This window comes from Anoplopoma fimbria, chromosome 6, assembly GCF_027596085.1.
Source record: "Anoplopoma fimbria isolate UVic2021 breed Golden Eagle Sablefish chromosome 6, Afim_UVic_2022, whole genome shotgun sequence".
Taxonomy (NCBI): domain Eukaryota; kingdom Metazoa; phylum Chordata; class Actinopteri; order Perciformes; family Anoplopomatidae; genus Anoplopoma; species Anoplopoma fimbria.
This window is the reverse complement of record NC_072454.1, coordinates 1059661-1081092: the sequence shown is the minus strand read 5'-3', so window position 1 is coordinate 1081092 and position 21432 is coordinate 1059661. Positions and strand designations below refer to the sequence as shown.

Below are 21432 nucleotides of genomic sequence, written 5' to 3'. Positions count from 1 at the left end.
CTCTTTAATCACGCTGTAATGAGTCCTGTGGATTTAATATCAGAGCATTAGATTCCTCTGATCAGTTGAATGTACAGTAAATATCATGTCATGCTTGTACCATGATGAGACTGTTAATGACAAAAGTGGGATTTATTTGTAAAATCAATATAAACCTGTTGCTCTTACTCTTTTTATTTTCAAAGATTCTAAAGTTCATCAGCCAAAAATAATGCTTACAGTGTGATTAAAGGGCCGGTTCATTATTTGTTTATATTTGTTTTAGGTTTCTATATCGTTGTGTAGCTACTCGATGGAGTTCCTTATGTAGTTATATCCAAACATTCACATTTTGGTTGATGTATGTATGTTTTAGCGTTAAAATGCTATTTAAGTTCTTCTCAGAATGTTTTCCCACATGACCTGACGTAGGTTTCATATATATTTATATAAACATATATCTTTACTCATAGAATAAGATCGGAGAAGATAAGCAGTGTTCTAGTTCAGATCATAAAGTCCCACTATAACACAAACTAACTAACAGATGGAGGCAGCAGTAGAGCAGCAGCTCCGGAGTTCTGAGAGGTAAAATGACTTTTTGTGAATTGAATCTGGTGTCTCTGAAGAGAACGAAACAACAGCTTCAGTTCTGTCAGAAAGGAACAACTGACTTCAAGGTAATCTGAAGCCTTTATATCACCCTGTTCAAAGCCACCAGACTCCATTATTTTACCTCAGAGAACACAGAGTCTATATATACATATACATATACTCACAACCCCACTTCAACAGCTCGTGCCACTGTTCACATTATTACTTATTGATTAGTTTTTAGTTTTCTTATTGATCAGCTGAGTTGGCGTTTCCATCTGGAAAACCCAGATAAGAATGCAGACTGGGTTGACCTTTAAAATCTCAATGGATCAATTTCATTACAACCATTTAAGTTAATAAAATAATACTTCAGAGAGAGATTGTGGGCTATTTTGGGAAGATGATAACATGTTTAAATGATTAATACTGAAACTACATGAATGGGCAGCAGCATGCAGAAAGTTTTCCAGCATGGAACCACGTTTTCTTTCCTTATCGTGTCTCATCTACGGGGGCGTCCAACAGGGCTCTGTTGTGGAGCCTCTTTAAAACCAGATCAGCTAACCAAAGTGTCTCATCAGGGCTGTTTAACAAACACACGTTTGGTTACTGGGTGTCTTTATTTTTAGCTCTAAGAGTGAACGTGTTGACACTGGTTTCAAACTATTTAACTGAACAGTGTATTTTAGTGGACTGACTGCTTAAACATCAGTCCCACATCTGTTCCTGGTATGTTCTTGTTTCTTTGCCTGCTTTTATTCTCTATTATATTCTTTCCACAACTCTCCAATGGAAGGAAAATGGTTTCTGTGAAATGCCTCATGCAAATACTCAAATCGATGCTCGGTTTTAAATAAGTGTGTTTATCCAGGCATCAGATGCGTTCGGTGCTTATCTACCCGGCAACAGAGCGCTGAGTCATCTCGGTCGCTGCCCTCCCACGCCTACCCACGCTGCACTGCTCTCGGTCTCTCTCAGCGGTGGAGACGCATGAACACGATACCAAAACTACCTGCATCACTTCATCAGGCCCACAGATGACAAAAACACACATTTACCGTAAACTGGGGGGGCTTTTTACAGAACTGCGCTGGCATAGGTGTGTGTGTGTGTGTGTGTGTGTGTGTGTGTGTGTGTGTGTGTGTGTGTGTGTGTGTGTGTGTGTGTGTGTGTGTGTGTGTGTGTGTGTGTGTGTAACAATATCTGGAAACCGATACCTGTTATAGATCATCATTATCATGAGTGTGTAGATTCACAGAGAGTGAAATAGATACAGATGAGTATACATTCATGATCCTGATCAACAAAGACATTTATGAAGGTCAAAATTAATCTTGAAAAAAACAACAACAGGCTTCTGATAGCAAACAAGTCATAAGAGACTTAAAGGTGTCATTTTAAATTTCAAATATGCAGCAATAAACCACGAGCCTTGTGAAGAGTCTGCTGTAGCTCCACTACTACTGTTATTGTGCTGACAATTGGTCCGTTATTTTTATTAGAGACAAAGGAAAGATACAAGTTTTATATTCCTTAATGTTTCCTAAACTCAACACGATAAAATATAACTGCAACCTGATGTTGATCAACACTAATGTTCATAAACACTAATGTTCATAAACGCTAATGTTCATAAACGCTAATGTTCATAAACACTAATGTTCATAAACGCTAATGTTCATAAACACTAATGTTCATAAACGCTAATGTTCATAAACGCTAATGTTCATAAACACTAATGTTCATAAACACTAATGTTCATAAACGCTAATGTTCATAAACACTAATGTTCATAAACACTAATGTTCATAAACGCTAATGTTCATCAACGCTAATGTTCATAAACACTAATGTTCATAAACGCTAATGTTCATAAACGCTAATGTTCATAAACGCTAATGTTCATAAACGCTAATGTTCATAAACACTAATGTTCATCAACGCTAATGTTCATAAACACTAATGTTCATAAACACTAATGTTCATAAACGCTAATGTTCATAAACACTAATGTTCATAAACACTAATGTTCATAAACATTAATGTTCATCAATGCTAATGTTCATAAACGCTAATGTTCATCAACGCTAATGTTCATAAACAGTAATGTTCATAAACGCTAATGTTCATCAACGCTAATGTTTAAAAACGCTAATGTTCATAAACGCTAATGTTCATAAATAAACACTAATGTTCATAAACACTAATGTTCATAAATTGTTCATCAACACTAATGTTCATAAACATTAATGTTCATAAATGCTTATGTTCATAAACGCTAATGTTTATAAACACAAATGTTCATAAATGCTTATGTTCATAAACGCTAATGTTTATAAACACAAATGTTCATAAACACTAATGTTCATCAACGCTAATGTTCATAAACAATGTTCATAATGTTCATCAACACTAATGTTCATAAACGCTAATGTTCATAAACACTAATGTTCATCAACGCTAATGTTCATAAACACTAATGTTCATAAACGCTAATGTTCATCAACGCTAATGTTTATAAACACAAATGTTCATAAACACTAATGTTCATCAACGCTATTGTTCATAAACACAAATGTTCATAAACACTAATGTTCATCAACGCTATTGTTCATAAACACTAATGTTCATAAACGCTAATGTTCATAAACATTAATGTTCATAAACACTAATGTTCATAAACACTAATGTTCATAAACACTAATGTTCATAAACGCTAATGTTCATCAACGCGGACGTTTAGCAACGCTGATGTTTAAGAATGCTGATGTTGAGCAACACCGATGTTGAGCAACACCCACGTTTAGCAACACTAATTTTAAGCTAGCTATGTATGAAAGTATGTTTGAAAGATGCAACTGCTAGCCAGCACTAAGGCTAGCATCCATTAGCTCTGTTAGCTAGTGTGCAGTGATCACGCCTCTAGGAACAGTGGAGGCCATCTTGTCTTCGTGAAAAACAGTCAGAATTACAAGTCACATGACCCCCACTGGCCCAAAAACATTCCCCATACATAATTATTCAAATTAAATGGCTGAAAAACGATGACTGCATATTATCTAGAGAATTATCTAGAGTCAGAAACACTAGATTTATTGAGTTAAAACCACCTGGTGTGCAACTTTCATTGTAAGGAAGCCAGCAACTTGTTGGAACAACCAGTTCAATGAATGCCCCCATGATGGTTTCATGCCAGTACCAGCTAGCTGAGATCAGACCATCAGAGAGAGATGCGTGGTCGATATAAACACAACCCAATCAGTTACATTGATCGTAACCATGTTCAACATGAGCACATCCAAGAACCAAACCTGCAACATGGCTGTCAGATAAATAAATAGTTATGAAGTGATATATGGTGGCTCTATTTGTCTAAAGTGTCACTGGACCTGCAAATTGTGATTTTCCATTGAGGAAAACAAACAAACACATACTCTTCAATTTCCAAGAGATAATTAAAAAAAATGAAATATGTCTAAGTTTGAATGCATGTGCAACACATTATTAATAAACTACACCATCAACCTCTGACTCAGAGTCAGTGAAGCCTCTCAGCTGAGCCTGATGTCCACAGATTTGACCTCCTGTCCATCAGAACAGAAGGTGAAACTCACTAGAAGGATGATGGAGGTGAGTTTGATCACAGCTGCTGTGACATCACCCGGATGTACCACACTTTCACTTCAGACCCTCACAGGTGCGTCAGGGCGTCACGATACACTTACATGACTCAGTTTAAAGCAGCGGGTTAAGTGTCAAATACAGACGATATGTGACGGCAAACAAACTGGCCGACCTCACGGTGATGTTTCGCCTCTCGGACTAACATCTCTACTATGCTGTTCTATTAATTAATAAAGGGAAATCCCTCACTTTGATCTAGTTATTAACTGTTTCAAGAAAACTAGAGAGAAATAAGAAGTCTGTAACATCACATATCCGCTCAGCGCCTCACACACACACACACACACACACACACACACACACACACACACACACACACACACACACACACACACACACACACACACACACACACACACACACACACACACACACACAGTTCAATCCACCAAAGTTCGGAAAACGTTTGTAATATATATATTTTCCATCCAGCTCTTTAGCACGGCGTTTTCTCCAGACTTACAAATAATAAACTTTTTTCAATTTCAGGTTTCTTTTAGGAAACATTTAAAAGCACAAACGCTGATCTAGAATAACGTTCCTCTACCATCCACAACACCGGAATCTCACTCCTTCTTCAGATTGAGGAAGACCAGCCGATGTTAAAAAGACAAATAAAAAACAACGAATGTCCAGCTTTGCTTTCACTCACCAGTTAGTTCCGTCTTCATCCTCATCTTCATCAGAAAGTCCTCACTGCAAACTAAGAAGAGCAGAGAAATAGAGAGGAGAAGAGGAAGAAGAGCAGAGAAGGAATGTTTTAATCAGTCTGAAGGAGGCAAGTGATCTTCCTACACACACACACCCCCAAAGGTCAAGGATGAATCAGGAGATGAGAGAGAAGAAGGAAGGAGGGGGCAGCGATGAAGAGAATGAAAGGACAGAAAATAAAAAGAGCTTGAACAGAAAAGCAGAATGAAGAGAATGTAGAAATGAAATGAAAGAGAGGAGAACGCAGAGAGAGAATGAAAGCATGTTAGCTCTACAGGCTGAGTCATCGGCAACCACCACTTCCTCAGAGCTCTCTACTAATGAGTCGCCAACTCTGTGAGGTGAGCGCACGCACACACACACACACACACACACACACACACACACACACACACACACACACACACACACACACACACACACACATTGCAATTGTTTTCGGCACTAAAGTGTCAATCTGCTGAGGAAGAGGAGGCGTGAGAAGTTGACCCGTATACTGACCCCTGTGTCATGAGAAACAACACGCTCTGCTGCTACATTCAGATATAAACAGCTTTTTCCCAGAATTCCCAGATGGTGTCCAAGGTTCTTAACTTTTAATCCATCCGGGAGAGGGTTACTGACTTGTTCTTTTCTGAGAGTGAAATCAGGAGATGAGTATCAACCTCGTGTCCATGTAAACTCATTCACGTCTTTATTAGACGTAGTTTAAAAAGGACAATTTTGTTATGTAACTTTACTTACGCCCGCTACAAGTTATTTTATGTAATAAAAGGTACTTATTTCAACTCAAACCACCATCTTTTCCTAAACCTAACTAACTAAGTAGTTATGTTGCCTGATACAAACCAAGGAAAACCTAAAAACTAAGTAAACCTAAGTGGTTAGGGTTAGGGTTAACCCTAACCCGAATATGAATCCCACTGCTTTTCTTGGCAGCATTCAAGCTCTAGGATCGGCCAGGCATCCGTGCTCCACGAGGTTCAGGTAACCTGATTTGTTGAGGTCCTATTCCCTGACCAATGGTCTACCCTGACCCTAACTATAAGAGGTCAATGCCGAACCTCAACCATCAACTCAGTCTCAACCAGCTATACAGGGCGGGTCAGGTCAAGAGGAGCAGTGGGATTAGACGTGTCTAAAACGATTGACGCTTTTAGTGAAGAAAACAACCGATTATTTCTTTTATAAACTAAACACTAACTTCATGAGCGATCTAATAGACTCTTGGGGTTTAGTTGCTAAAGCTTTAATCGGTCTGGTATGTTCAGTATGTAGCTAACGTATCGTTTAATGAGTTTAATCAGGGTTTAAATGTTAACTTAGTTTGTCTTGCATTACATTGCCCTGCTGTTGCTTTGTTTTTGTCTGTCAAAGAACTTTGTAAACTGTGTTTTTATGAAAGGTGCTATATACATAAAGTTATTTTCAAACATTAGCTAACATTAGAAATTATTAATAATATGTTTGAGGGTATAATCACCTGAAAATGAGAGTCAGGTTTTGGTAGCTGTAGAATGAGGTGTTTATATCAGATGATCTTCTGATGAACATCTCTAGCTAGTGCAGGTTTTCAGTTTCGGCCTTTATGACATGAAGAATCCAGCTGTTGTTCTCAGAGGAACAGTTCCACCACCTACGTCACTTCATGCACATTTATCTTCTGCAGAGCAGCAGGTATAACGTGTTAATAAGTCAGCTTTAAAATATAATATACTTTTTCTGAAATGCTAGCTGTTTCCCCTCAAGCTAATCCAACCAGGTGCTGACTGCAGCTCTGTTCTCATTACACAAGGTTGACAACATCTCACTCTCGGACAAAAAGCAAACAAGCACATTTCCCAAAAACTTTATTACTTCTCATCTGGATGAAGGAAGACAATTAATGCGATTTAGGAAGTTTGAGACGCAGGTTGCCTCTGAATCACTTTTACTGAAATCCTGCAAATCACTGACAAAACAAAATGATGTATTTTCAGGAGACGAGCAGCAGAAGCGTACGACCAACAAGGTGAAAGGAAAAGTGACGCCGGGTCGAAACAGGAAGGTGAACTGAGGGAATTCACAAGCTTGGACCACAAAAGGTCAAGTTCAATGACCTGTGACTCTTTACAGATGGAAGCACCTTTAGTCCAGTATCTGAGCTTTATTTTAACCCACTTGAGCTCAACTGGAAATGGTTTCATTATAAGTCTTGAACCATCTGCCTCCTCCCACCCCCCCCACCAGCACTTTCTGTGACATTTAGGAACTCGTCATCTTGTTGTTGCGTATTGACACAGCAGCAATGAGATGAAGTGAGGACACAGAAAACGACTGCATCATGCTGTCTCCTCCAGTTATATTCAAAGCTCTCGTACAGTCAGATGTCACCTCACAGCCCACGGCGTTCTGCAGAGAGAAACCGACCTGAAAGCATCATCAATACCAAACGCCGTGAGCGTTTCATCTCCGTCTGCTCTGAGGCTTCAGCCTGAACCAGTCTGCCTCGGGGATGCTGGGATAAATGGTATTTTCTATCTGGAGGAAGTCATGGGAAGTTCACAATTACACACATCCTCCTCTACTGTTCCCACGCTTTTCCCAACACACACACACATTCACATGCACACACACACACACACACACACATGCACACCAGCACAGATGGACTCGGACATGAGGTCTGGTGTTTATTATGTGTACTCATTCGGGTGGAGACAGATCGCGGCTCGGATGCTTCAGTATTCAGCCCTGATTGAAGGCCTAAAGAGAACTCTGCTGATGAACAGGAAGTGACCGCTCTGCAGCGTCACGGCGGAGGTTTTCTGCTGATGAACGTTTTTACAGTTTGTTAACAAAGATGACGTATACGGACTGTTCGGCACGGAAAGGTTCGGCGGCGTGCGACGGCTCGTCGAGCTCAGTGTTGCCAGATTGGGCTGGTTTCATTTAGATTAAGTTGGGCTGCTAGATACAATTTAAACTTCTTTTGTATACATTTTGCAACTTTACTATTATTATCAAAAACACAAATTAAAGTCATATTATTGACTCATTTCATTTGAGAGATAATTGACATAAATCATCATCCCTGACACGTGTATTTGTGTATTTGTGTATTTGTGTATTTGTTTGTCAGACTGATGCATGTCACTTTTTTATTTCGGTCTTTTTTACAGTTTGGTTTGAAGTTATGTTGTTAAAACAATCTGGCAACCCAAGTTCATCAAAGGCTCAGAGACAGATCACAATTAAGCAGTGGAGGAAAAACCAGTCCATGTCTCTCCATTTACTGTGTGTTGAGTGAAGCTGCCTCCTCTGCTGGCAACCAGTGAACAGGAAGTGACCATATTAGGACTGAGGAGGAGTGACATAGAGATCTGTCAATCACTGTGTAAGCCCCGCCCTTAAGCATACCCTGCAAAAAGTGGTGCTACTGTATGATCACTGGTTGCTCTTATAAGATAAGATAAGATATATTTTACGGTCTTTATTGTCCAAGGTGCTGCATCAGAATCCATCTAAGCACACATAGAAGCTGGGTGGCTGATGGTCGACAGGGGTTAAACTGTCTCTCTCTCAGCAGCTCATCGGGTGCTGCTGCAGTGGGGTTTTTAGTCAGAGCTACTGGTTTCCAGTAAAGACCTGCACCCACATATAGATCATACATACAAACATACAAACATACAAACATACAAACAAGAAACATAAAAAGTGGAAAAACTCGGAAAACTAAAATAAGAGGAAATGATGTCACAACGTTTAACAGGATATTTAAACCACAGAGCAGCTGCCGGCCTCCAACAGGACCCTCACACAACGTTCACACACATTCCTCCAGTCTGGTCCAGTCTGGTCCAGTCTGGTCCAGTCTGGTCCAGTCTGGTCCTGGTCCTGGTGATTCAGAGCAGAGGATCTGACTCACCCCGGCTTCAGTCTAAACACTCGTAGTTTCCAGCTGTTTCTCTGATAAATCCGAGACTCAGACATGATGTAGCTGTGTGTGTGTGTGTGTGTGTGTGTGTGTGTGTGTGTGTGTGTGTGTGTGTGTGTGTGTGTGTGTGTGTGTGTGTGTGTGTGTGTGTGTGTGTGGTCCTGTGTTACAGAGGGTAAGAGCATGTGATGACTGGGACCTCCTGGTGGGACGTCTCTGACTCCTTAAACTGGATCAATATCAAGTATTCACTCTCCACCGTACGGTATGAACCCGATATGTGGTTATTGATATGCTGAGTATTGTGACATCATCAACTGGGATTTATTAGCTTTATTTTAAGCTACAAACGAGGCTGTTTTTATTTGTTTTGACCAACTTCCTGTGGATCCCACTGAACCTTCATGTAGAATGAAACACCAAAAACGTTACTAAAAGGTTAAACTTTACTTTATAAATAAAGATCAATACTTCCGTGTATTGATACAATATCGCCATGACAGATATCGCGATACAATACTGTACTGAATCAGCAACTAGTTTGAACTGAACAGCTGAATTCAACGATGAATGAAAAAAGAAATGATTTTGTAGTTTTGTTCTCGGAGGTCTGTCACGTGACATTACATTTGATTTCACAGCAAATAAAGAAAGTATGTAATCGTCTCTGAAAGGACTCCTACAGGAGGATGCTCATGTTTAGTGAGCTCTACAGAGATGATCCCTCTGAGTCGGACACAAACACTCAACACGCCGTTCATTTCAGACGATAAGTGTAACCGGCAAAGAATAATAATAAAGTACAAACCTCCACAATGCAGAGGAAGAATTACAAAGATCTGTAAACTCATATTTCATATTCATGGACTACTTTATTCAAACAAAGGTTGAATATCCTGTAAACTATTTGATTTGGCTGCAAAATATTCCAATACACACACACACACACACACACACACACACACACACACACACACACACACACACACACACACACACACACACACACACACACACACACACACACACACACACACACACACACACACACACACACACACACACACACACACACACACACACACTGTGTGAACTGAATCCTCTCTGCTTCTCACTGCTCTCCTTCATTGTTGTCTTTAAGCACAACGATCAATACAGCCAGCTGACACCCAGCCGACCAATCAATACCCCCATAACTCGGCGGGGGGGACGAGGGACAGATCCATAAACACACAGCTGAGAGGGAGGATGAGGAGGATGAGGAGGATGAGGAGGAAACCAGCGCCCTCCTCTGGTAACCAATAGCAACAACAAAGAGGTCAGTGAGGTCACGACGTCTGCTTTAACATCAGAGAGACGATTCACACAGAGAAGCTCGACTGAACGATGACTGAGGATAAAAGATTCACATTTCATTTGTCTGCTATTGACTGAACTGAATATTAATATATATATATATATATATATATATATATATATATATATACTGTATATTATATATATACTGTATATTATATATAATATACTGTAGGGGCCTTTAAAGAGAATGTTCTGTGAAGATTAGTCAGATAATTACATACCTGCAACGGGTATTATTATTATTTGTAGTAGTAGTAATAGTAGTAGTAGTCACAATAGTAATAGTAATAGTAGCAGTAGTAGTAGTAGCAGTAGTATAATAGTACATTACATTAGAGTCATTTAGCAGACGCTTTTATCCAAAGCGACTTACAATCAGTAGTATATATTACATATCATTCACACACTGATGACAGGCTACCATCAAGGTGCCACCATCAGACTCTAACTAACATTCATCATCAGTCCACACCGATGGCCTTCAGGAGCAACTTGGGGTTAAGTGTCTTGCCCAAGGACACATCGACTGCTGAAGCCAGGTATCGAACCACCGACCCTCTGATTGGAGAACTACCTTGCTCTCCACTACGCCACAGCCACCCCAGTAGTAAGTAGTAGTAGTAATAGTAGATATGATAACATGACATTATTATTGTTATTATTGTTTTATTAATAATTATAACAATAATAATACTAATAATATTATTAATAATAATAATACTATTAATACTATTATTAATAATAATAATAATAATAATAATAATAATAATAATAATAATAATAATAATAATAATATTAGGATATCGCAGCATATATTTATTTATTACCACTGCTACAACTCCAAAAATAATCTGCTCAGCAAAATGCTTGTTTTTTCCTCAGGGCTCTGATGTTCGTATTCTGGTTCTGATCGGTTTCTGCTCGTTAGTCTTCAGGTTCTCAGTGTTGTACTCAACCTGTTGGATCTCTATACAGATATAATGAGAGCTTCTCTTTGGGGGTTTGAGGAATATTGTTCATTCAGAAAAAAACTGAATATATTTTCTCAGCCCTCGAGGTGAATCAGGATTGAAGCATTAAAAGATTACAAATATCAAACAGTGTGAGATATATGAAATAAAATAGAATATAATGAGATTAAAATGATGGTTAACACTAATAAAAGGCTTTTAAAAGAATAAATTGAAGGAGTAATTTAAGGGTTTGGATTTTTTTAATTCAGCAGATTTCAAACTCGACCAGCAGATGGAGACAAACTGCTGCTGTAGAGATTCCTTCATACTGGTTTAAATTCATCTTTTACTCTATAAGATGTCAGACAATAGTGAAAAAGGCCCATTTACACATTTAGACGTTTAACAGCAGGATAAACATGAAGAGCTTTTTGAATCCTCCTCTATGAACATAGTTTAATATCATCACATAAACCTGGTTAATGTCAAAGTGGAAACCTTCTGACTGCTGAGGTCTGTAATATTTAACTATTTTGTTTCTTTTCTTCTGCATTACTGTTTTTTAGTTATGCCACGTTACAAATAAAAATAATCATATTGTTGTTAAGCTTCTTTTCTGTTCCATCAGTTGATGCTAACGTGTGTTAGCGGTCTGAGTTTCTGTTGGTTTGTAGTTCCTTCATTGCTAAAGATGAACGAAAAGTTGACCAAAACATAAAGGATTTTTCTTTAATTGAATAAGATCCACTGTTAGGTCACTGAAAAACTTAATGATTTATGAAAAAAATTATATATTTTACTAGAGGGGCAACGGATCCTAAAACTCGGATCAGCACAAAAGATAAAAAAGAGCAAATATTAATTTATGAGATCCCTGATCACTTTTTTATATATATTGGCAGATAATAAATGTAACTTTTTTTTAAATAATTTTTAACAAATTACATTTTAATTAAAATTCAAATAATTTTGACTGCAATTTAAATAATATTCTTGAGCCCAGAACGAGGGGCGCTTGAACTCTATAAAGAGGATTCAGGTTTGTTCCTCTTCTTCAAACACTGTATTTAGTTTACATCTGAACACAGAAACAGTGTTTATGTCACGATGAAGTCTGTGTGTCTCATTTAGTTTTGAGTTTATGAATGTTGAGAATAAACAACATTAATGTTCATGGTCGTCAGCTGGTGGAAAGAAATATTTATCTGCCTTTTGTAAAAAAGAGATTGAGGATATTTGTGTATATTTTGCATGTTTTTGATTCAGTGGAGAGTTTCTGCAAAGAGGCTTCATGAAAAATAAAGTTTAAAAAAAAGCCTGTGATCTGCTGTGGATCTCTAAACGTAACGTCTGTGTCTGCCCACTAGGTGGCGACATCAGTCTGTGTTTCACACGTTCACCTGCATTCACAAGGTCAAACTACAAGATTAATAATATCAAGTTCACTGACAGAAAACTCTGAGCTGATTCTTGGTTATACAGAATAAAGAAATACCTAATCAACATTTGAAGGTGGTCGTTGACCTTTGACCTTCTCTGCGGGGCGTTTGCTCACAGGAAGTCTCTGCAGCTCAATTAAATAAAAGCAGAGATGTAAATGCATGTGAAGCAAAAAAGACAAAAAAAACATTTGAAGATAAGAAACCGACGCGTGATAAGCTGGGTTTTTTTTCTGAACAGAGTTTCAGGCTCCTCCACCACTTCCTCTGCTGTGAAGGCACTGGGTGCAGGTCTTTACTGGAAACCAGTAGCTCTGACTAAAAACCCCACTGCAGCAGCACCCGACGAGCTGCTGAGAGAGAGACAGTTTAACCCCTGTCGACCATCAGCCACCCAGCTGCACCCTGTGGCAGCTTCTTACTGGAAACCAGTAGCTTCAACTGTAAAACCAGCACACAAACCAGCGGTGTGTGTGTGTGTGTGTGTGTGTGTGTGTGTGTGTGTGTGTGTGTGTGTGTGTGTGTGTGTGTGTGTTTGTGTGTGTGTGGTGTGTGTGTGTGTGTGTGTGTGTGTGTGTGTGTGTGTGTGTGTGTGTGTGTGTGTGTGTGTGTGTGTGTGTGTGTGTGTGTGTGTGTGTGTGTGTGTGTGTGTTTATGGGTGTGAGCTGCAATTGTGACAAGAGTGAGTCACAAAGTCACAAAGTTGAAGGACTGATAAGAGGAGGGAGGGAATGTTCTGACTGAACTGGGAATGAAGAGAGAGACCAGCTCCTGATGGTTTCACTGTCCTGCTCCAGTACAAACCACCAGAACAACAACAACAGTTTATGTTTACTACTTATTTCTGCTGGGAATAAATATTCAATAACCCTGCAGCTGCAATGAAAATACTAAACATATCAAAATCCAAGCAGCTTTATCGTCCCGTTTCCAGAACATTCAATGAATGTTTACGTTCTGATCTTCTGTGAATGATCAGCTGACTTCATGTTTTAAGCTTTAGAGGAGATGAGACGTGAACACATGATCCACCAGATATGACAGGAATGCTGCAGGCTGGAAAACACTTTCACTTTAAGAGGTTACAGCTGGACCGCAGGAACGGCAGGTATGCACACACACACACACACACACACACACACACACACACACACACACACACACACACACACACACACACACACACACACACACACACACACACACAACCCTCCCTGAACACTCTCCTCATGTGAAGATCTCCCTAAACACATCGTGTGGTTTCCTCATGTTTTAACGTCACGTAGAAGGAACTAATTCCTCTCAGAGAAACGCTCAAAGCCGATTGGCTCATCTGAAATATTTGCAACACACGCTGTCACCAGTTCCTGAAAAGTTGACATGTGTTACGTCAAAAATCGAGGCTCGGCCGGCGACAGAAGAGGAAGTACATTTTGTCCCTGACGCCTGTGTTCCTGTTAACGTGTTAATATAGCCTCTCTGTACGAGAAAACGTCTCGTCACCGCGGCAACGGCCATGGAGACGCAAAGGGGACGAATATGACAATATAGTGAATGTGATCAACATCATATTTTGTTAGTTAGTTCTTATTCTGAATGGATCATTTTCAGATGAAAACATGTGTGATATGTTCATTTTATTAAGGTTTTATGATCATTCTTTGTTCATACATATATATATACATAAATATATATATATATAAATATGTATATATATATATATATATATATATATATATATATATATATATATATATATATATATATATTCATTGACTATATGAGTCTCTATAGAGGTTTTTAGCAAAGAAGGAGAAACACCTACGTCATGAAGGACTTGGATATCAACAGGTTTTAGGTTATGAACAAATATCCTTTTAGAGAAGATGTTTGAAGGAATGAAAGTTTCATCAGTTTTCACACGGTCTGCGTTTCTTGCGCTAGTTTAGCTGTTAGCACTGTTACTGCTGCCTGGACAGTTTGTGCTGTTTACACTGTATACACTGTTTGCACTGTATGCACTGTATGCACTGTATTCACTGTTTACACTGTTTGCACTGTATGTTAACACTGTTTGCACTGTATGCACTCTATGCACTGTTTACACTGTATGCACTGTTTGCACTGTTTACACTGTATGCACTGTTTACACTGTTTGCACTGTATGCACTGTTTATGCACTGCACACTGTATGCACTGTATGCACTGTTTGCACTGTATGCACTGTATGCACTGTATGCACTGTTTGCACTGTTTGCACTGTATACACTGTATACACTGTATGCACTGTTTGCACTGTATGCACTGTATACACTGTATGCACTGTTAACAATGTTTGCACTGTATGCACTGTTTACACTGTATACACTGTTTACACTGTATTCACTGTATGCACTGTTTACACTGTATGCACTGTATGCACTGTATGCACTGTATGCACTGTTTACACTGTATTCACTGTATGCACTGTTTACACTGTTTGCACTGTATGCACTGTTTGCACTGTATTCACTGTATGCACTGTTGCACTGTTAACAATGTTTGCACTGTTTGCACTGTTTACACTGTATGCACTGTTTACACTGTATGCACTGTATTCACTGTTTGCACTGTTTACACTGTATGCACTGTTTACACTGTATGCACTGTATGCACTGTTTACACTGTATGCACTGTTTACACTGTTTACACTGTATGCACTGTTTGCACTGTTTACAGATCACAGCTTCGTGGGTTGTAGCTGCTGCGTCAGTGGGCCGATGACATTCTGCATTAAAGCGTAGGACGCTGCAGGTTATTTGCTGTGAGCAAAACCTTTCAAATCGTCTTTTTTTCAAGATCTGGGTACAAAAAGGAGTGCAAGTATATTTTATTGTCGGTGTAGTTTAACAGGAGACGTTTTAATACTACTGGTACGGGGTGATTTTGTTATTTTGGTAGAGTACTGATACAAAGCTATTTTAGCCTCGTTGACCTCATGGTGACTTCATGCTGAAGGAGCTAGCTAGTCATTTCCCCCTGCTCCCAGGCTTAATGCTAAGCTAGGCTAATGGATTCTGATCCATACTTAATGCACAGACAAGAGAGCAACGTCTCAAACTATTCCCTTCAGACCACAAAGAGACCCGACAACTCTCCACTGAAACTACAATCATGAAGTGAAACACGGCCCGTTCAAAAAGGTGTCGAGAAACAACCGTGACTTTATCCACCGCGGTTCAGAACAGGTTTCATCAGAGCAAAAGGTGGAGAAAGAGGAGGAACAAGGTACTCCTTCAGCTGAAGTGAAAGCATGAAAACGGAGGTGCAGCTGTAACACCAGTAAGCTTTGCAGCTGAGGTTGTCTGCTATCCATCTGAAGGGAAATTCATTTGTAACTATTGACCGATTCCTTTTAAATCCAATGTGATATTACAGATAAAATGCCTCATAAATGGGATTTGAAGGGCTTTAATTTTGAAATTCAACATCAGAATTTCCTGATATTCTCTGAGGTGGTCTGCTATCAATAGTTTTGTTTATTTGTTTTTAATATTTAAAGTTTTTTTAGAGTTTTTCTTTTCTATATTTAATCAAACAAACAATCAGATCTTTATGTGACACAGTGATCCACAGCATCCCGTCTATTTCCATGGAGCTCATTTCAATTTGTGCGAGATGTAAAAGCTGCCTACTCATTGTGTGAGTATTGTGTGAGTGTGTGTGTGTGTGTGTGTGTGTGTGTGTGTGTGTGTGTGTGTGTGTGTGTGTGTGTGTGTGTGTGTGTGTGTGTGTGTGTGTGTGTGTGTGTGTGTGTGTGTCGGTTCACTTTCATTTGAATGAGCTCTCTGTGGTTTGCATCTCTTCTCTTCTCTCTGCAGCTGAAAGAGCAGAAGTATCATCGAGAGGCTGCAGGAAGAAGAGAAGCAGAAACGCCGTCTGAGGAGGAAACGGTGGAAGATTGTTCTGCAGCCGACCGGCAGGAGCTAATAATGAAAATAATAATAATAATAATAATAATAATAATAATAATAATAAATGAAATGACCTCATGTATGTGAGAGGGAGAACCCCTCAGAGGATCATCACCTGACTGCAGATCTCCTTGTGGCGTCTTTTTGCTCATGTTTTGGTTTGTTTTCATGGTTTCCATCGTTGTTTTTAAATAAAGATGTGTTCAGCAGCAGACAGACACAGGTGATGTACGGCTGGTGAGCACAGAGGAGCTTTGAACATCTAAAAGGAGCTTAAAGGAAAGTGATCACTGCACTAACACACCTGATAATAATTGATAATGTTGCTCCGTATCAACACGTGGGCAGCGTCGGATGAAGTTGAACTTGAAGTGAACTTTACACCTCTCAGGCTGTTACCGTTTATCTGCGTCTCCATGGCAACAACTCTGGCGTACGCTTCCTCTAAAAGCGGCCTGTAATCAGCCAGTTCCTGCTTTGAATTTAGATCAGCGCTCACACGTTTATATATATATAATATTCTTTACTGTGTGATAACTTATTTATAATACATGTTTTGATCTAGTTTTTTTACTATGTCTCTTGTTTGCACTATAGCTCTGCTGCTGTAATCCTGTACATTTCCCCGCTGCGGGACTAATAAAGGATTATCTTATCTTATCTTATCTTATATAAGTATATGTAATCTCATCAGCCTGCTCTCCCCAGACGGCATGTAAATAACACAGCAATTTTCTAAAGTCGTTCTGTGTGTTATTGCTTTTTTTCGCACATCATTTCATGCTGAAGCAAAATATGAAACGCTCAGAGGAAGTCAGGTGACCTAGAGGCGAAATAAAGAGCGAGAAAGGAGGTTTAAAACGTGTCTGAATGTGACGAGTTGTGAAAAGAGAAACGTCCTCAAAAGGTGGCGTGACCTCCTTTAACTCGTTACCATGAGATCACGTTCTCATTGGAGCTAAAAGCACAAAGTACACCAATAACATTAAGGAAATGAGTACGGCTTCAAATAACGATGATTTTCATTATTCATTATCAATCTACAGACTATTAAATGAAGTCCAAAGATATTAAGGTGAAATTAAATGAATTGAAGCAGCAAATGATCCTGAAAAGCACCAGAAAATGTTTCAATATTTAGACTCAAAGAAGGACTAAACTCTAAAAAACACCAACAAGTCACATGACACAAAGTCGAAAGACAAGAATCAGACCCATCAACAGCTCTTCCCACATGTTATTATTATATTCATGATTATTATTAATGTGATTCTGGCTGATTTTGCACGTTAAGAAAGTTGCATTTTGTAGTAAAAATGTTGAAGGAAAAGACTGAAAAAATACGTAATTCTAAAGAATAAATACCAGAGAATACGATGCCTGTGCGTTTGGTACCAGGATGTTACCGGATAACGTCACATTTGGAACATTGATAAGTCATCTAGCTGGCTAGCAAGCTAAGCTAACGGCCGTGTTGGTGTTGGTGACGTTGACTGTGAGAGACGATTCAGGGATGTCAGTCCTGCATCTCCATATTGACGCTTTTCTCTTTCCGATAGCGTATAAATGACTTTAACACGCTCGGATCACTGGTTCCCCAACGCCTCACTGTGACGACTCATTTGAGGCCGCTGCTGCCCCCTAGTGGCGTTCCACCGGCTCAACAACAGAGGACGACGCTACGAATGTATTTAAAACACAGAGCTTTGTGGTTCCATCTTTAATAGAACACAGAGCTTTGTGGTTCCATCTTTAATAGAACACAGAAGCTCCCACTGCAGGTTCTGACTTTATTCTCTAAAGCAGTTTAACTTTGTGCAGGAGCTGGAATATCTCCAGAGATAATGAGACAAGTGTGTCCATATATGATACATATCAGATATTTATGATATATATCATATATGTGATATATATCAGATATATGATATATATGATATATGATATATATATGATATATATGATATATATGATATATATCAGATATATCATATATATCATATATATCAGATATATATCAGATATATATCATATATATGATATGATATGTATCACACTTAACGTAAAGCGTTAAGTGTCCGTGTTTCGCTTCCTCCTGCTAGGCGTCACATTCAGTTGCTGGGGATGCAAAATGGTGCAAGTGAAAGGAGGAAACTTAGGCTGCTGAGGTAACAAGGAAGCACAAAGAGGAAGTGACACACACACACACACACACACACATGCACACATGCACACGCACACACACACTGTCAAAAGAAGAGCTCGTTTAAATAAAGGTTGTTTAAATAAAGCTCGCGTCCCGTCCTGGTGTCAGTTCACATCCGCGTTCTCAGCTCCGGCCACATGAATGGAGGAAACAGGGGCAGGGAAACCCCGAGTCACTCATTATGAAACACACCCACACACCCACACACACACACACACACACACACACACACACACACACACACACACACACACACACACACACACACACACACACACACACACACACACACACTACACACCGAATAATCCACCTCCATCTTTACTCTTTAATGAGTCCAAATGGTGACGTGACGCTGAGCTAGAGGAAGCCAACAGGAAGTCAACTCACACTACTTCCTCTAAATATTTAAGTTCCTCACAGCAGGAAACAGAACGAAGACATTTCATGAAGAACAAGTTGTGTAATTAAGAGAAACTTAATGAGGTAAAATGTTTGTCTCCAGTGTGGCAATGAGTTCAAAGACTGTGGGAAATGTTAAAACAATGTGACTGCAACTAAACGAAAAAACAAAAATGCTGAAAAAGTCACATTAATTATAGTGGAGCTGCAAATAATGATGATCGATTTGTTGTTTGGTCTATAAAAATGTCAGAAAGTTCTCCCAAGAAGACGTCCTTTTTTTTGTCTTTAACTCAAAGATATATTTAGTTTACTGTCAAAGAGAAGAAAAACTCAAGAAAAACTCACATTTAAGAAGCTGGAATCAAAGATTTAGACTTTTTTGTTCTTAGAAAATAACTCAAACCGATCAATCAATTATCAAAATATCTGGAGGTTAATACAAACGAATCGATTAAACTTCTCAGCTCTAACTTTACTCACTGTAAAGAAAAAATAATCATCATAAAAATGACACTAGTTTGACAAGAAATAAGGTCCACTTGCTGGGTTTCTCTGAGCTTTCAGCCACATCTCACTGTCTTCATCATTGGACAGTTTTCATCGTCTGATGAAGCTCAAGAAAAAACGAGGAAGCAGAACTTCAGTTTCTTGGTTCTATTTCCAAAAACACAAAACAACTGCTGAGGAAGATCTCGTCAAACAAATGAGTCACATGATCTGTTGACTTTAGACTTTACTTTGACTGATACCTCTCCAAAGATTAAATAAGATTATACCATCAGAAAAGTGAATCAACTGATGCCGAGTGAAGCCAAAGCTTCATGTGTTAAAGCTGCATTCTCTCTCCTGTCCAGCAGGGGGCGACTCCTCTGGTTGTATAGAAGTCTATGAGAAAATGACTCTACTTCTCTCTTGATTTATTCCCTCAGTAAACATTGTAAACATGAGTTTATGGTCTCAATCTCTAGTTTCAAGTCTTCTTCAATACAGCATGATGTTCATTTAGTAAATGATGCTCCATTTAGAGTCAAACAGACCATAAAGCAGGGGATGCTTTAGGGCGGGGCTACAGTGATTGACAGGTGTCTCTATGTCACTTCTTGTTCACTGGTTACAAAAAAAACTGGATGGCGACGACCAAAAACACCAAAACTGTTTAAAGCATCAACAAACCGATGACCACCACGTCCACTCTTATAAAAAGAGATCAAAGGTCATTTGGACAAAAAACTAAAAATAAACTGATTCTTTCTTCATTCTTCACTATGTTTCTATAAACACACATAAATACATTCTCATTTACTTTGTCCTCCTTTTTTAATCTAAAGCACATCAGGTGTGTTGTTGGAGTCTTAATTAGGAGGCTGCAGCACGTTTCCTACAGTACCTGAACGCAGCACTGATTCAAGTCAAAGATCAAAGAAGTTCAAACAAGTCAGAGGAATGAATATGAATATTAATAACTGAAGGGGGACGCGCCTGGCAGCGTGCGGCGCGTCCACGAGAGGAATGAAGAGAGAGAGAGAGAGAGAGAGAGAGAGAGAGAGAGAAAGAAAGGAGAGAGAGAGAGAGAAGGTGAAGTCATTCAATAAGTGTTCACAGAGAGAAGAGGAAGAGGAAGAGCGCGTTACTATCTGAGCCGCTTCCTCCTCTTGGCACAAACTCTCCATTACACATCAGCCCTGCACTGAAGAGGCTCAATGAAGAGTTTATTATGATTATTATTGTTATTATTGTTATTATTATTATTATGATTATTAGTAGTAGTAGTATTATAAACTCTGTTTGAGAAGAGAGAGAAGTTTAATTCATGAAGGAATCCAACTCACCTCACAGCACCGCTTCTTCTGTCTCAGCTGCTCCAACACACTGTGTGTGTGTGTGTGTGTGTGTGTGTGTGTGTGTGTGTGTGTGTGTGTGTGTGTGTGTGTGTGTGTGTGTGTGTGTGTGTGTGTGTGTGTGTGTCTGTCTCACTCTGCTGCACCATTCATACTGAAGGCACCGCGAGGCGTTCAGGGAAATCATTTAGGATGTGTTTTACGCGCACGCCCACCTTCTCTAAGGCCCTCCCTCTCTGCTGCTACACACACACACACTACACACACACACACACACACACACACACACACACACACACACACACACACACACACACACACACACACACACACACACCTATCACTGACCTTTACAACGGTGAGATGTTTGATGTGTTTTAGATTTAAAGGTCTGG

At 39.3% G+C, this 21432-nt stretch overlaps 1 long non-coding RNA gene across 3 annotated transcripts in view; it reads right to left on the bottom strand.

Annotated features, from left to right (window-relative positions):
• LOC129092652 (uncharacterized) overlaps positions 1-21105 on the bottom strand; it is an 87194-nt gene extending 66089 nt beyond the window's left edge. For all 3 annotated transcript variants that reach the window (XR_008531264.1, XR_008531263.1, XR_008531262.1), the window contains exons 1-2: positions 21029-21105; positions 4913-4963 (exon numbers count right to left, since the gene is read on the bottom strand). This is a non-coding gene — a long non-coding RNA (uncharacterized LOC129092652). The remainder of the gene's footprint in view (positions 1-4912; positions 4964-21028) is intronic.
• Between the last annotated feature and the right edge of the window lie 327 nt (positions 21106-21432).